This window comes from Canis lupus, chromosome 14, assembly GCF_003254725.2.
Source record: "Canis lupus dingo isolate Sandy chromosome 14, ASM325472v2, whole genome shotgun sequence".
Taxonomy (NCBI): domain Eukaryota; kingdom Metazoa; phylum Chordata; class Mammalia; order Carnivora; family Canidae; genus Canis; species Canis lupus.
Window position 1 is genome coordinate 45,657,652 of NC_064256.1, and position 16,774 is coordinate 45,674,425.

The 16,774-nt window shown below is 45.0% G+C and overlaps 2 long non-coding RNA genes across 2 annotated transcripts in view; both read left to right on the forward strand.

Moving 5' to 3' along the window:
• LOC112670706 (uncharacterized) overlaps positions 1–2,908 on the forward strand; it is a 32,602-nt gene extending 29,694 nt beyond the window's left edge. The window contains exon 4 of the long non-coding RNA XR_004804755.2: positions 2,689–2,908. This is a non-coding gene — a long non-coding RNA (uncharacterized LOC112670706). The remainder of the gene's footprint in view (positions 1–2,688) is intronic.
• A 7,973-nt stretch (positions 2,909–10,881) lies between these two features.
• On the forward strand, positions 10,882–16,126 carry LOC125752440 (uncharacterized). The gene is made up of 3 exons (XR_007401950.1): positions 10,882–12,609; positions 14,121–14,300; positions 15,844–16,126. It is a non-coding gene; the product is annotated as an uncharacterized LOC125752440 (long non-coding RNA).
• Positions 16,127–16,774: the final 648 nt, after the last annotated feature.

The following is a 16,774-nucleotide window of genomic DNA, read 5'->3' on the forward strand; positions in this document are numbered from 1 at the left end:
TCTTGTCTCTAAATCTGTCTCGTATTTAGATAGGACTTTGGCCCCTAGGTGGGCAGTGCTATCACAATGAAAGCAAAACAGGCCAAGGCTACTGTAAAGCAACGTGGTCCACACAGACTTTGTGTCTCTTCCACTTTTTTGGTATCAAACGTAATGCCACACTGAAATGTTTCATCAGTGTTCCCATTATTTAGCTAACGCCTAGCTCTTAAATTTGTAATACATTTTTCTTCCTTATCTCTACCCGAAGGAGAGGAAAAGAGTTTTTGTAACTATCTTGGGATGGGAAGAACCAGCTAGCCTGGGCACCAGAGAATCATACAATTCATATGTGGCCCTGTCTGTGAATAGAATTCCTATAAACGTAAGATATAATAACACATCTTTACAGAGCTGACCTACTGAATGCCTGCACGTGTTTCTAATTTAAGTGGGATTGTTCTCTCAGGAGATTCCATTCTCCCTTAAAAAACACACATGTACAAACACAAAACTTGATTTAAATGAAACAGACACCTTAAGAATCTTAACAAGTAGGGTTGACCTTTGCACATAATTCTACAAAACGGTGTTGTGCTTCTCAAGTGCTGCCAGGAGGCCTCGGATAGATCAATGCACTACAACCCCCTTCCTGAACTTCTGTGAGCACTGATAGTAGATCCAGAGGAGAAGAGATTCCATGAGACCCATGTGCCAGGATGACTTGGCCAAAATCAGTTGGCTCTGTTTTTCCCACTGTTCCAGGCTGTAACCGAAAGCCCTTCTCAAAATGTGCTACCTCTCATTTGACGGTAGCAAGGCCTTCGAGTGCAGAGTCCGTGGAGGTTACCTTTCTGCGTGAACACATATGGACAGCAACATACATGCATGTGCAGGGACACCTTAGACACATGCGGCTTCCATGCATGCATGCTATTGATCAAGAGTCCAGGTTTACTGCGGTGCCCGGATGGATTCCAGGGCATGAGATAATAGAACAAAATACATGAAATCTACTCTGAGGTCAGTTTACTATCTTGTTGAAGACATGTTGATATCTTAAAGAGGGTTGGGTCATCTTTTGAACTTCATTTCTCATGGTTTTGCCAAGGGCAGAAGTTGTACTTACGAGGGCACTTGTCCAGAATAGACAGATCCATAGAGACAGGAGCAGATTAGTTGTTGCCAGGAGCTGGGGGTGGGGGGCAGCAGGGAATGTGGAGTGGCTACCTAATGGGTACGAGGTTTCTCTGGGGATAATGAAAACGTTCTGGAATTAGATAGTAGTGATAGTTGTTCAACATTGTGACTTTACTAAAAGCCCTTGAATTATTATACACTTTAAGATGGCTAAAATGGTGAATTTTAGGGTAAGGGAATTTTATCTCAATTTGCCAAAAAAAAAAAAAAAAAAAAGAGAGAGAGAGAGGGACAATGAACTAAGACCATTAAGCCAGGGCACAGATGTCAGATCTCCTAAGTGCTAAAGAACCGAAGACTGCATCCTGAGGATGGCTAAGAGGTGCTCCCAGGGCCTGGGGCAGGGCTGGGAAAGAGGATGCTTTGATTCCAGCACCGGAAAGAAGCAGGTGAGGAGTCTTGGGGTCAGGACTAGTGGGAACACGCCGATGCAGTGTGGACACAGAAGTGTCCGGAAGGCACCCACTCACCTTTTTCTGGCCATTGCCCCTGTTTGGCTGTTTTTTCTGATGCTAGATTATGTTCTATAGAATAAGAGCAGGGAGTGCTCCCTAAAAAACGTAGGTCTGATGTCTCAAAGCACAGCCTCTGCTTTTCTTTGCCTGGGATTGAATCTGACCTAGACGGATCTTAGTTCTGATGCCATCTGGTATTGCTTGAGCCTCTGTGCAACAGCACTGGGGTCGCTCCAGGTAGCTTGAACCAGCACGGAAGTGCAGGATGCCAACTTTCCCAGTTTCCGTGGCCAGAACTTAACCCACACATGTTGACATATACTGTGCATTTCTCCCTGACAATCAAGCCCAGTGTCATTTCTGAGTTCAGTTCAAGAGGAAACCAGCTTAGTTCTAAGGTAAATGAAATTGTGCTTCTTATTTGGGAAGTGAGAAGGCTGAGTAACTGATGAAGATTTTTTTTTTTTAATCAGCTCTCTTACAAAACATTAATGTCAAGCCTGAATTTAGAAGTGTCACGTAAAAAGTTTTTTATTTTGTTCATACAGCAGGACTGAAATGGTCTCCTCTGGAATAAACTCTTTTGTCTTGAAAAATACCAGTAATGAATGCTATGAATTTCTGTATCGGAAAATTTGAATCACCCTGGGATCCACATGAGTTCCTTGATGAAAATGTGAAATTAATTTTGTACTAAATAAAACTTGAAAATGGTTTCAATTACAGGGGGGAAAACGTGAAATGAAGACAGTAATTCCACTGTATCATATTCTCGCTTCATTATTCTGAATTTTTTTAAAGAAAATCATTTCTAGATACTGTACCATTTCATAAAGATGTTGAGACTGTGAACACTGGAGTTTGTGGTAATAGTACAAACCTGTCCCCTTATAAAGAATTGGCCAAGGCTTTGGGGTGATGGAGGAAGGGAAGCAGAAACAAGTATTTATGGAGCATCCTTTATATGCCAGGATCTGGGCTAGGAAATTTCACATATGTTCTCTTATTTGATACTCATGACTGTCTGGAATAAATATTGTTATCTCTGTTTCAGATGGAAAATGAAGGCTCAAAGAGATCATAGAAGATGACAAAAGTGACAGAGGTTGTAAACCAGCAGAATGGGAATCCTAAAGTCTGCTTTTCTTTGCAACCTCTAACCCATCACTGAGGGCAGCCAGATAGGCTCCCACACCCCACACAGAAGGCATTTCTCCAGCCTTGCTCCTGGTCAGCCTGAGTGCACTCCCTGACACCTTCTACCTGGCCTGGGTTCCTATTCTTAGTCTTCACCCCTTACCCACATAGCTGACCCTTTTGAGAGGGTCCTCAGGATATGCCAGGAACTGCGGTCTGAGGATAAAAGTGAACAAAGCCACAGTTCCACTCGCTAGGAGCTCAATTTGAAGATGAACTTCGCAACATTTAACTCAGTGTCTTCACCTTAAAATGGTGAGAATGATACTTGGCCCGAAGGGCTCTCTCGTGGGTTAAAGTAGCGTCAAGTGTCTTGCATGGGGACTGGCTTGAAAGAGGAAATCGAGCTATATTAGTTCTCGTACTAGTACCTCTAGTTTTTGGCAAAAGGCAGAAAAGAAACTTCCTTGGAAATGTTAAGAGGCATCAGATGGAGTTGGAGGCAGACAGCATTTGAGGGGTGTCTTCTGCTGGTTGCTACCAAAATCTTGGTGTTCTCCCAACAAATCTGAATATAATATAGCTTTTAACCATCAGGGTAATTTAAAGACGGGTTTGGTGGTGGAATTTTATGGTTGCAGGATGAGACCTGAGTGGAAATGGCTTCTTGGCCACGTTTTGCGTGTGATGCCTCTTGGGGTCTCCATCTCTATCTACCACTGTCAAAAATGGGTCCAAATCAGAGCAGGAAAGGGGAAATGTTTTCCTCACTCCAACACGCAACTCTGCTGCTGGTCAAAAGAAGCCCTTTTTAAGGAGCCAGCTCTTTGGGAATGAAGTGGAAGCTGCACTGTTCAAAGCAGAATGAAGATTGTCATTGCAAGCGGTGAGGGGCCTCTCCCAGGGACGTGACAAGTAAAGAAAAGACAAACAAACTGAAGAAAGAGTGAGTGCTGGTGCATGTGGAGATGAAGAGCTGCACATTCTGGGCGTGGGGAACTTGGTGGGGGCCCAGGGCAGAGCTGTACCTGTGGTCCTGGGCACATAGGTACCTACCACTCACTTTACTGCTTTTCCTAAATTTATCAGAGCAGATCCACCCTGTCCCCTCCTGTTGCCCTATAAGGCAAGTAGAAGGAAGGACACAGGAAATTGAATGTCTGGGGTGTGTTGGGCACGCTGCAAAAGAACATGGTGACTTTAATTCCTTTAGTCCCCAGGGCTACTACTCTTAGAAATACTGGGATTGCTCTTCCCGTTTTGCTGGTAGGGAAACAGCTTCTCAAGGATAAGAGCCTTTTGTCTTTGGGGGTGTCTGCTTGTAAAGCTTAGAACACATAAAGGAAATATAATTTGGCATCATGGGTGAGGGAATACATACTGTTTATGCTAAGTATTTCACCCCAAAGATGTGCCCCTTAATCCAGTCCCTAAATTCTCAATCACTGCTTGTGGGTCACGTAACATGGTTCATCTGCCTACACAGCACGCACATTACTTTGCAACTGAGAAGATGCTGGGGAATAATAGTAACGATCCAAGTCCATTCAGGTTTGGCAAATCAACAAACTTTTCAAGCCCTTTGAAAACAAATCCAGACAAAATGCAAAGGGCAACATGGTTTTGGACTGTGTTCCTTGGAATCCCGGGGTTCCTTGAAGGATCCCCATGGATCCTTTCCTTGGGGAAAGGTTGTAGTGAATCTGAAGAGGCTCCCGGCTGTCTCCCTCTTACACACCTCTTCCCTCCCCTCGCCCACCTATACTTTGATGAGAACAACTCTGCTTTTATTGGTTCTATGTATTGGCCTTCCCCTTTTGCTTTAATTTAGAAAAGCTACATCGCAACTAACAACAACTTCAAAATCAAGGCTTGAGGAATGGTAGCTCTTGGAATCTAATACAAAAAGCCCTCCTTTGGGAGATGTACCTGAAGGTTAATGGCTTGGAGAGTTTCACCTGAGGGGGTATGAGCCAGAATTTAGGGAAGCACGTTTCACTTTCCAAAATCATGTCAGCTTTCAGAACTGAAAAAGAACAAACCACTGCAAATACAGAATATATCAGAAAAAGAACAAAGTGTGGCAACACCACCAGTGAGATCAGACTCCCTTTAGCCCACAGACTTACTGATTGGAGTTTTCTGATGAGGCAGACAGACTCATGGAAGGCTGCCAGGAAATTCTGGACATCAAATTGCTTTTGCTAAGCCAACCCAGCGGTATAGTAAAGAGCTAAGGAGTCCCAGGAGAGGGGTGGGAAAGGATTGGTCTCTGTTTCTCTACCCCTGATGTGGGCCTTTTTCGATTAGGAAGTGGAGTGTGAAGGAAGTTATCGGGGGTGAAATCAACTCAGCAAGAAACCTTTTTAGACCAAAGCCCAAGGAAAACTAATAAAACCAGTTGGGCCGCTTCATGCTTATCATATGTTGTGCATGTAGGTCAGCTCGCTTTACAGCAGAGACAGACACCCCCAAAACAAAACACTCAGTTCTACAAAAGGATTTCCAAGCCCCTAAAGGATGGCCTGGTTCTTTCAAGGGACATTTGCTATTTGAAACTCTAGCACAAGCAAATATCTGACACACAATTTCTAAATTAATGATTGAAATGAAATGGTGCCTCGTCTATGGACTGGGGATTATATTCGGCTGGGAGAAACCAAGCCCCCCAAAGCAGAGCCTTAAACAAATTACTGGTTCTATTTTTCTTAGACGATGAGCAGTCTGGAGGCACACAGCTGCTGATCTTGGAACCGTGGCTCAATGATGTTCGGGTCCATCTCAGGTTTCTTCTCTGCAGAGCAACGGTTGTTCCCCCTTCTCCTCTGGCATCTCGTTCATGTTCTAGATAGGATGAAGAGGGGAGACACTTAAGGTGGTTGAGTCTGCCTTCCTCCTCCTCCTCCTCCTCCTCCCATCCCCACATCTTAAGGGGCTCTCTGGTAACTTCATCCAACAACTTCCACTTATATAACTTAACTAGAACTATGTCACGTGCCATTCCATCTGAAGAGGAGGCTTGGAAATGAAACATTTTAGTGGGGCGTCTTGTTGTTCCCAAGAAAATTGGGGCTAGTTTCCAAGGTAGAGGGGAGAGGGCATACCGTTCTGACAGTCGTAGTGTCTACCAGAAGATTCCTTCCTCTGAACTCCTCGGGACACATCCATAAGTCCTCTTGGCCTGCTCCATTCAACCTTTTATCGCACTTCGTTCTCACTGTGATTTCCTTGTCCTTTCTGTAACGGGCTGTGATGTTCCTCATGACCTCCGGTTCCTCACTGGAACATCACACCGTGTGTGATATCATATCATCCTCTGGCTGATGAGGGTACAAGTGAGGCTCACGCCGAGTCACCTCCCTGTACATGGAGACTGTTGAATTCAATCCTTGGCAGGTAAAGCAACTGGATCTGGGCTGGAGAAAGCTCACTGATAACTATGGGGCTTCCTTTCAGGGTTCGCTGGCATGAGGTCGAAAGTGCACCAGTGCCAAGTCCACAGTTGATTCAAGAGTAGCTACTGTCCAAGGACGCAGCTAAGAAATATTTCAAACTTAAACGGATTGTATTTTTGTCCCCTCCTCAGTAGTAGGTGACCTCAAGTCCTACTTTGCCACAAAAAAAAAAAAAAAAAAAAGATGAGGTCGTTTGACTTGTGTCCTTTGTGCATTAGAAATTGCTGTATTTGGGGCAGCCCGGGTGGCTCAGTGGTTTGGCGCCTGCCTTCATCCCAGGGCCTGACCCTGGAGTCCCGGAATCGAGTCCCACATCAGGCTCCTTGCATGGAGCCTGCTTCTCCCTCTGCCTCTCTCTCTGTCTCTCATGAATAAATAAATAAAATCTTTAAAAAAATTGCTGTATTTTTACCCTTCCTCTTTGTTTCACATGGATTCTGAAGAATCCAGTTGTTGCTTTGTTCCAGTGCTCACCTCCCACCTCTGCCCCATGGCTCTTGACCCTCCCCTCCTCCCCTCCTCCCATGCCTTGTTTTACTATCAAGCTCTCTCTCCCTTGCCTTTGCAGTCCCTCCACCTCAACCAGAGCCTTCTTGTTCATACACAGACCATCATGCTACTCTGCCCTTTGTCCCTCCCTCCAGCCTACGGCCCACCTCCCACTCACTTGATAGAGGACCTTGTCTCTCTCTGAATTCTGGTACCTACTCTCTCCTCTTCACATCTAAGAGTGGTAAGAGCTCAGGAAAAGACTGAACGTTAACGACTGTTTGCTCTGGATTGGAGAAATTATTGGTGATTATTTATTTATTTATGTATTATTTATTATTTATTTATTTATTTATTTATTTATTTATTTATTTATGCTAGACATAAAGAGAGAGAGAGAGAGAGGCAGAGACACAGGAGGAGGGAGAAGCAGGCTCCATGCCGGAAGCCCAAGTGGGACTCGATCCCGGGACTCCAGGATCGTGCCCTGGGCCAAAGGCCGGAGCTAAACCCCTGAGCCACCCAGGGATCCCCAGAAACTTTTTTTTTTTTTAAGGAATCTGTTTCTTTATTCTTGTATACACTTTCTATTTTTTGACACCAAGCATGTTACTTTTAATTAGAAAGATAGCTTAAAGTTGGATAACTGTCTACCTAGAAAAACAAGTGGATGGGTAAGAGAGAGAATAGAAATCAAGAGAAGTGGAGTTAGAAATTATTTCCTAATTCATCAAATGTCACTAACTTGGCTTCCTCATTTATAAAATCCATAAAATGGCAACCATAATGCTTACTCTCCATAACTCCCGGAGCTTTTGGGAAGATTAGATGAATTAATATATGTTGGAATGATTCTTAAATTATCTGTGGTAAGGACCAAGTTTGTTTCTATTTTTAAGAAATGGATTAACTAAATGGTTATTTAGATTTCCTTCGTTTTTACCTAATGTCCTTTATCTGTTCTAGTATCCCCTCCAGGATACCACATAATATTTAATTGGTCTGACTTCGTAGCTCCTCTTGGCTATGACATTTTTCAAATTTGCCTTTCTTGATTACTTTGACAGTTTTAAGGCATAGTGGGCAGTATTTTGTAGAATGGCCCATTATTGGAATTTGTCCAATATTTTTTTCTCATAAAACCGGAGTTAGGAGCTATTGGGACAAAGACCACAGAGGCCATCCTCATCATGTCGTATCGAGGGTACAAGCTATCAACATGATTTATGACCATTGGTGCTAACCTTGATCACCTGGTTAGAGGATTTATTTCTCTCTGATTTCCATTTTGTTTATATGTGGTCCTATTGCATGTACACAGTTCTGTGCCACATGCAACTCATTGAGGTAGTTTGTCACGTGTGTGGATGTCACAGCCATGTCAAATTGCCAGAAAGTTTCCAAGGCTTACTCTCAACTTTTCCCGCTTATCTCATCACAGGCCAATAACAGTCTGCAGACTGGCCTGGGTCCATGGCCACACTTCAAGTAGCTCTGTGCTAACGCATACAGCACAAGGAGGTTTTAATAAATCATTGGAAATCAAACTGGGCATGATTCAGACACAAAAGGTGAACTTGAGTTGGAATCTTGACATCATGGCAGTGAGCATGGGAAGGAGTCTTGGGGGAGAGACTTTTCAGTCCCTTTGTCCTACATATGTGGAGTGTGAGCCTCAGGGGAAAGGATAAGGTGGCTTCCCATGGGAATATGTGGTGGCAAGCTGGGTGTCCTGTCCCTAACTAGGGCTCTTCCCACCATCTGACTCTGATCAGAATCATTGAGGGTCGTCCTCTGAGGAAGAGCAGGGAAGAAAACAGAGGAGGAATGGGGGAGAGGGCTTAGATCTACAGCAAAGCTAGATTTCTCCCTGATGTTCTGACCTTCTGCCACCTTGCAAAAACTTAAATGAGCAGCTAAGAAAACCAGAATGTTTGAGGAGAGGCCGAGGTGCCTACTTGGAAATAGTTGGTATTCTGATAACTGGAGGTAATTTATGCTTTCAAGATAAATAAGTCAGTCTCCCTCTGGCACTGTTGTATCTGTCTTGTCTCAGGGCAGGTCAGAGAGAAAGAAATCCAGGGCTAAGTGTGGAAAACAAATCAGTAAGTGGCAGAGTTGTCCCTTCCCTCCCCCTCCACTTTTACTTTCCTTACAAAAAAAAAAAAAAAGGAAGAAAGCAAGAAAAAGAAAAAAAAAGGTGGAACGGAGATGTGGGTGAAGGACTAGGGAAACAAGAAATCAGGGACACAGGAGAGGTTTACTCATTTGACTCCTTTTTCTGTGGAAATGTATTTAGGATTAAATTAGACATGACATTTAGTAGACTTGCAATGGAAAAATATTTTCTTATACCTGAAGGAGCTCTGGGAAAACGGAAGAGCCTGGCAGCCAGGCTGGCCCGGCCGGGGTACGGTGGGTAGGTCAGGCCATGGCTGTATGGTGTGATAGGCTGCACAGGAGCCATGGTGTCATGGACAAGGGGACCTTACCTGCTTGTTAACCACCCCTCATTTGCCTTTCTCTGATTTTGGAGTTTTTTATCTTTGGAAGGGAGAGGAGATATAAGAAATGGATGTTATCTGACTGGGATGTCACAGACTTCCACGACCACCCATGGCCTATGTGAAGAAGTCCCTGACCCTCACTGTGGCATACTGGGCACCCCACAACCTGGGCCAGCCTTCTCTATGTCACTGTTCCCCTCTACCCTTCTGCACCTATTCTTTCTTCATCCTGGAAAGGCCTCCCTCATCACTCGTTGTTGAAATCTCATTCAGTCTTAAGGCTCCAGGTCAAACATTCCCTCCTCTGAGAAGCCTAATCCAACTCCTTAGGCTCAATCAACAGCCCCAATCCCACCCCTTGCTGCCTATTGAAAGTCTAAAGCCCACAGCACTCACAACATTGTTTTCAACAATAATTTATATGCAAGACATCTACAGGGTGCTACTGTGTGTCAGGCACAGTGCTAAGAGCTTATATAACTGTCTTAGCGAATCCCAGGAGGATCTAGCAAGTGGGAACCAGGATTACCTTCCTTCTGCTGATGGAAAGGAGAGCCTCTAAGAGACCAGGTCGTTTGCTGACAGTGATACGGTCTATGCAAGAGGGGTTTAAACCCAGGACTTTCTCCTATTGAATCCTGACTCTAGCTGAACTACCTCACTCACCACACTCAGCCCCCACATTGGTTATCCATGAACCTCACTTTGGCTCCAGGACCCCTCACGGCTGCAGCCTTCTTGGGAGCACAATGCCCATCAGATTGTCCTCTGAGTTCCCCCTTGACTCTGGGCCACAAAAGGAGCTGGGGACTATCTGTTGGCTGATTGTAAACTTGCTTGCTTGAGCTCCCTCTCAAAATCTTATCGCGGTAAAGCCTTGACTCAAAAGTCTGTAGCCCATACTGCTCACATAAGGAATAGCCTAGCAGTCCGGAAAAACCCAGAGTTGAGTGTTAGTGGCTGGGTGTGTGATTTCCTTGATACTGAGGGCTTTCATGGTTAGAAACAGAAGGCTTTTGAGCGCAAATGAAGCCTTTTTCTTAAAGACCAAACTAACTTCAGCTCTGTCCGTCTCAGATCTGCTGCAAAACTAGAAACTTTTCACATCAGTCTCTTCCTCCTGGCTTGAGCAGAGATCTGTCATGAGTCTGTATCACCACCAAGCAGATGAAGCGTCTGCACCATCAAGAGTGTATTTGGAAGCCAGTGGGTTGCGTCTTGTTTTGTCTCTTGTCTGGGGACAAATCCCAACTTCTAGGCTTTTGAAATAGCTCAAAGGATGGGAAGGCATGCCTAAAACAAGAAATTCAAACACATACACACACACAACTTTTATTTGTGTGTTTGTGGATATGCACTTACCTCATCAACTTTTATTGAGTCTCTAAACGGAGTTCGTTGGCATGTCCTTGAGAGGAAACAGAAGTGGAGGTCTTTGAAGAAAAGATTCATGGTGTCCTTGGAGCCAGAAGAGGCTTCGCCACCAGCCTCCAAGAGTGTTTCCCTTGCTTTGGAAAAGTAATTCTCAGCTATTCCCACACATTTCTTTTCCCACATGATGTTAGCAAGCTTTCCCCACTCAAACCCCACTGGGATTTTAAGTACTATTACAGGGCATTCACAACTTAATTTGGAGGACTAGCCTCTTGATAATGCTGATTCTTCCCATGTAGGAACATTGTGTATCTTTCCATTTTTTCATGTCCCTCAATCAGATTTTAGATTTGTCTCTAGGCAGCACTTGCTCATTTCTTTAACTGTATCTCTCAAGGTTTTGTATTGTTGCAGCTATGGTTGGGGTATAATGTTGAATTCATGCTATTTTGTTTTTCAGAAGAGGGTCTCCTGAAATTAGGCAAATAGGCTGGATTCCTATTGCGGGGTTTCCGTGGCCTCACTTCGTGGGCATGTGCTCGCGGGCAGCTGCACACTGCAGGAATTCGGACTTCGAGGGTGATGGGTAGGGAGAGGGGTCCTTAATCACCAAGCAAAGGTGGGTCTGAATCCATTGCTTCCCCAAACCCAGGGGCTTCAGTGATCACCTGTTGTTGCTCACACATCCGCAGGTTGGGGGAGATTTAGCTCATCTAGTTGGGGGCTTGGTTGGGGTCCTCTGCCTCTGGCTGTGGATGTTGAGTTTGTGTCGAGCTTGCTCTGCTACTCTTTAATTCTGCATGAGGTGGACTTAAGGTCTCTTAAGTTCTGGACATCAAACTGGTACGGCCAAGGCAAGCCATATGGCTGAATTCAAAGTTAGGGACGGTGTGCACACTATCCGGAGGGTGGAAGTGAAGCCACGGTCATGTCTCTGGCTGTTGCTCTCACTGGTGACCTGCTGACTTGCCCCACTGGTGTGCCCAGCAGCCACCCCCCAGCTCCTTCGCTTCCACCAGACTTCTCTCTTCAGCTGCTCTGAAGCATGGGCCAGGCTCATGGACAGCTCCACGGGGGTAGAGAAATCCACCAGCAATTCTGCAGATCTGCCTGAATGTTGGGGACTTGGAGGCAGTGAGACACCATATAGGAACTAGTGCGTCCTTGTGGGCTCCAGTTGGCCATTGCTCTGCCTCGCTTTGCATACAGCTTTCCTTTTCAAGGGCTGGATCCGCTGGCCTGAAGCCTGGCACCAAAGGCAAGCATGATGCCCTTCAAAGGACTGCTTAACTCACTCCCAAGATCCCAGAAGATCTCATCCCTATAATAAATCCAGCATATCCCTCCTTATGATTCTGATTCTCTGCTGGAACCCTTCCTCCTGTAGCAAGGGAAGGATATGTGGCCCATGATGAGGCCAGGGCCAGGGAGGGTAAAGAATTGGGGCCAGTAATTTATTCTCCCAGGATCACTGTGTACTCCGTACAAAGACAGGAGCTTACATGCAAACCCTTTCTGAATATTTTTGTAGGGGCAAAGGCAAGTGTCCTTCCAGTTAACTTTCAGAACACAGCAACTTTAAAAACCTGTGTGTCACATTTTGCTTAACTACAGATTTAACCCTGCTGCACTATCCACTTTAAATGATCTGAGAGACTTCCAGACAATGACCCCTCGGGAGAAGTTACCAATACTTCATTAGAAAGGGATTTTTAAAAAATAGGCTCTCTTTTCAATCAAAGCTGAAGGTCAGATCGCATTCTAACAAACGCCTCTCCAACAAAATTATGTAAAATAATTAAATTTCTAAGGTCTAAATCCTGACCCACTTACTTGAAAGAATATTTGATAGGTTAATAGGGTAAATAATTAAACAACGCTGGTCTCTTTAGAGTTCTTTTTAACAGGATTTGATCTTTAGTATAAATAATTTCTTCTCTCATTTGCCTACCACCATCCTGGATTCCCCGTTTGTTGTTGGTCGAAGCTGTGGGCTTAAGTAACACTTTAAACGTGAGTTTCCTAAGAAGCCTTTGTGCCTTTATTTTTTCTTAAAACAATTTTGGCTTGCCTGGCCTGGGACAGTGGCTTTGGGGCTTTTGGGGAGATAAGACGCTTCAATGTTTTCCTGACAGCTGAACTAAAGAAAACCTCTTACACACACGTCATCTGATTTGCCTCCTGTCATTTTGATCTCTCCTTCTGACAGTTCTGATCTAATTTTTCTTTCTAAAAAGGGTATCAATTTCAAGGTTCATAGTTCTCAGGATTTAGAATCTTTGATTAAAAAAGTGAAATTTAATCTTGATTCAAGGGTAGGGAATGTGAGCAAGTTTAGTGGGCTTCGCCTCCGATAGAAGACTCCTGTGACCAGTATTTATTATGGTAATGCTTTGTTATTATAAACCTCCTATGAATAATATTTTGGGGAACTACTGCACAACAAGGCATACATTATAACACCCCCGTTGGGAGGGGGGGGTGACATCAACGAACTGAGAAGCACAATTATCTCATGGTTATGCATGCCTATGAAGTGTGTTATTACTTTTGTTTTTTACAACTTGTAGAATATTTTCATTGTAGGTGAAGCATCAGACACATTTTTATTCAAAGGAAGAGAAACAAAACGAAGGTTGTGTGTGCTGTGTGTTCTGAATAGTACCCTCGTGGCCCCAACCCTCTAGTTGGGGAGCTAATTTATAACTGAGCGTCTCACGGGCGCCAGGACATTCTGCTTTATTGTCTGTGTCATGGTCTTCTGATATCCATGGCACAAAAGGAGTCATTATTTGGAAATAGCGATTAGTCAGTTTGAACAGGAGGGTTTGCTGGTTTGCCTGCAGTAAATACGGTTTTAGGTTAATTTAGTAGAAAAAAAATTAGTAAGGCTTGGTGTTTGCTTGCTTGGTGTCCTAAAAAGCAAGTAATCCTGCAGCTGGCATTTACTTTGCCAGAGGCTTTAAGGCCATACAGAGAGGGCTCTGGGGGAAAAAATAAGGCAAAGGATGGGGAAAGAAACTGAATTAGCAACTAAATACTTACTAAGTGTCAAGTGATTAACTTAAAGTGTCTCTTTTAATCCTCACAATAACCTCCCAGGTGGAATTTACTCTCCCTTTTTGCAGAGGTGAGGAAATCCAGGCAGGTTGGGATGTTCAAATGGGCCGCTGTGCACTGCTTGAACACGGTGGAGCAGATAGTCAAACCAGGGTCCCCTTGACTCCGTAGCTTAAACATGCCTTCATTCAACTAGCGCTTCTTAAAATGTGCTTAGAATGGGAATATTGTGGATGATGATGTGTGGAAAAGAGACAGAAGGAGGGATGGGCCATAATCAAAATGTATTTGGGGAATGTGAGATCAAAGACATTTATATGCCTTAAAAAAAAAACTGCAGAACTTCTCAGAGCATTTAATATACAATTATGCAGCATTTCTCAAATTTATTTGACCTGAAATTCCTTTCTTTTTCCCAGAAAGAGACAATATTAGAGCCCTTACAAATTCATTTTTCTTTTCAGTGGAGCATTTGGTGGTATTACTGTTCTGAGAAACACACCCATGTCTCTGCTGGCGATAGCCTGATGGTCTTACACATCTGTTTGGAGCTCCCTCAAGCAGTCGTGCTTGATTTGAATCCAGATATAGGATTTGCTCTGAGGAAAGAGTGAGTGAGCAAGTCTGAATCTGCGTGCAAGGAGGTTAGTGTGTGCACCCACTCCTTTGCTTGTCTTTTTATTTTGATTATGAACACTCTGGCCACTTGTGCATGCTTCCTTCCTTGTGCAGGCTCCTGCCCCAAGCAGACGTGGGAGGCAGGCCACATACACGGGTGATGCTATAACGTGATGTCCAGTGATGGTGACTGGATGCCCAGAGTATAATGCGAGCACAGAGGAAGGAGGGACTATACTGGAGAGGGGAAGGAGGGGCAGGAAAAGATGCCTAGGTTTTAGGGATGGAGTAGGATTTAGTCAAGTGTGTCAGAGCAAAAGAGTGGTTTACATTGAAGGAACAGTTCTAGGAAAGGTCTAGAGCCTGAGACAACACGATCTGCTTGAGGAAACCGAAGTAGTCCCAGCCATGGCTGGAACGTAAACTAGGGGGCAGGGAGGGTAAGAGCAGAGCTGCTGGGATGGATGGTGGGCAGAGTGTCCATGGAAGACCTTGTGTCGGTGGAAGACCTTGTACATGATTGAGGAAACGAGATTAGTACATGAGGAGACACTGTGGGGTTTGAAAGAGCAAACAATAGGGTCAGATCTGGGTTTTGACAAATTCTTTCTGTGGATAAGGCCCCAGCCTGGAGTTGAGGAGGCTGGTGATGAGGAGGTCGGGGGGGGGGGGCAGAGTCACCTGCTGTATGGCCGTGGGAACAGTAATGGAGAAAAGAAACAGATTTGCTCCATATGTAGGAGGGCGGATGATTGGGGGCTGACTGGGAGTGAGAAGTGGAGAAGACAAAGGACGATGTAACTGCAGCTAGAGCACGGATTTGTTCATTTGTTTCCTGCTGAGGCCTGGAGAAAAGTGCACGGGGAACTTAGGAAGAGGTCTTAACTAGGACTTGTATGCCAAGTAGTCAGCAACTTAACTTGGGAGCAGAAGAGCCACAGGCTGCATGTCAGACCTGGGCCTAATTTCCACATGTACCACGTCCTGGCTGTGCTGAGTTGGACCAGCTCCACAGACCTTACTGTCCTCATTTGCAGGATTGGAGACAGCCTCTGGCCTGGGCTCAGGTGTGAGGGTGCCTTACTTGTGGCCTTCCTCTCTCTGTGGTGGGACTGATGCTGCCCATCGGGCTCGCTAAGCAGACAACCCCTTTCCCTCCTCACCGGAAGCTTTGTGCTTGGTGCAAGAAGTCAGTCTCCTTCTCAAATAAACAAGGACCATCCTTCTGACTTGGATATGTGGGAAATTGTGCTCCTCTGCTAATCCTTCCAAATGATCCCTCAAGGTCCAAGAAGGAACTTGCAGGGTGTTTGTGAGGGGCAGATGACATCACAGATATAAAACACTCTGTAAACCCTGAGGGTTTCTTCCATTTGGTTGTTATTATCCTGGACATGGATTCTGTTCTTTTCAGCCATAAAACTTCCCTGGAGAGAATACCCTGGTAGGTTTTACTCTCTGTTCCCTTTGCTTTGTACTAATACTCCACAATTGTGGTGGTCTTTGTGATTTGCTGTGTTGCCAATGATGGTGAGTTATAGCCCTACTCCCGCTCATTTGCTTCCTTAGCCAATGAAGGAATCACCCAGCCACTAAGGCAGCCCTCCGTAGATGCCCTAAGGCTCTGAAGATCAAGTCCTAGTGCCCATGAGAACCTTCGGTGACTCCCTCTCCATCCAGAACCACAGAGGTGCTGTATTAGTATTCTTCTACTGTGTAATGCATTATCCCCCAAACCTAGCAGCTTAATGTCAGAAACATTTATGTTACACTTTCTGTGTGTGTGTGTGTGGGGGGGTGGCTTAGGTGGGTGTCTCTGCCTCAAGGTCTTTCACAAGGTTGCCATCGTGATGTCAGCTGGCACTGTGGTCTCATCTGAAGGCTAGGGCGGGGGTGGAGGGGAGCCCAAGCCGAATTCTGTTCCCCAAAGTCTACTGGATGGAGAATTTGGTTCTTTGCTTTCCAGCAGTTGGAGCCTCTCATCAGTTCCTTGCCACGTGGGCCTCTCCACAGGGCAGCTCATGTCTTAGCAGCTGAATTCCATCAGAGCAATCACATGAGAGAGCAAGGAGGGTAAGGTCTCTTTGTAATGACCTTACTTAACATGAGTCGGGTTCCTCTAAGTCCTTAAAGCTCAGAACTCAGCTCCGTCTTTGGCCTCCTTATTCCAGTTTTAGCAAGAATCCTACTGAGTCAGTTTAACCAGAATCCCCTACCCTTGGTATCTTGATACCTGATACAATTCCTCATTCCCAGCCCTCCATGTCTTATCACCCTGGCCGGCCTCCGGGAAGGACCCTGCTGTGTCAGGCTAGCCAGATCCCCCTCATTCCTCAGGTTTCCTCTTAGTCACTTTCCATCCACTGATTTCCATCCCACTCCATGGTCATAAGTCCCACTTGTCCTTTGTACCCAGTTCTACAGTGAAAACACTCTTCTTCCTCTATTACAATAGCTCCGGACTAAAGTTTGCCTTCACTGCCCTAACTTCTGTTTGGTT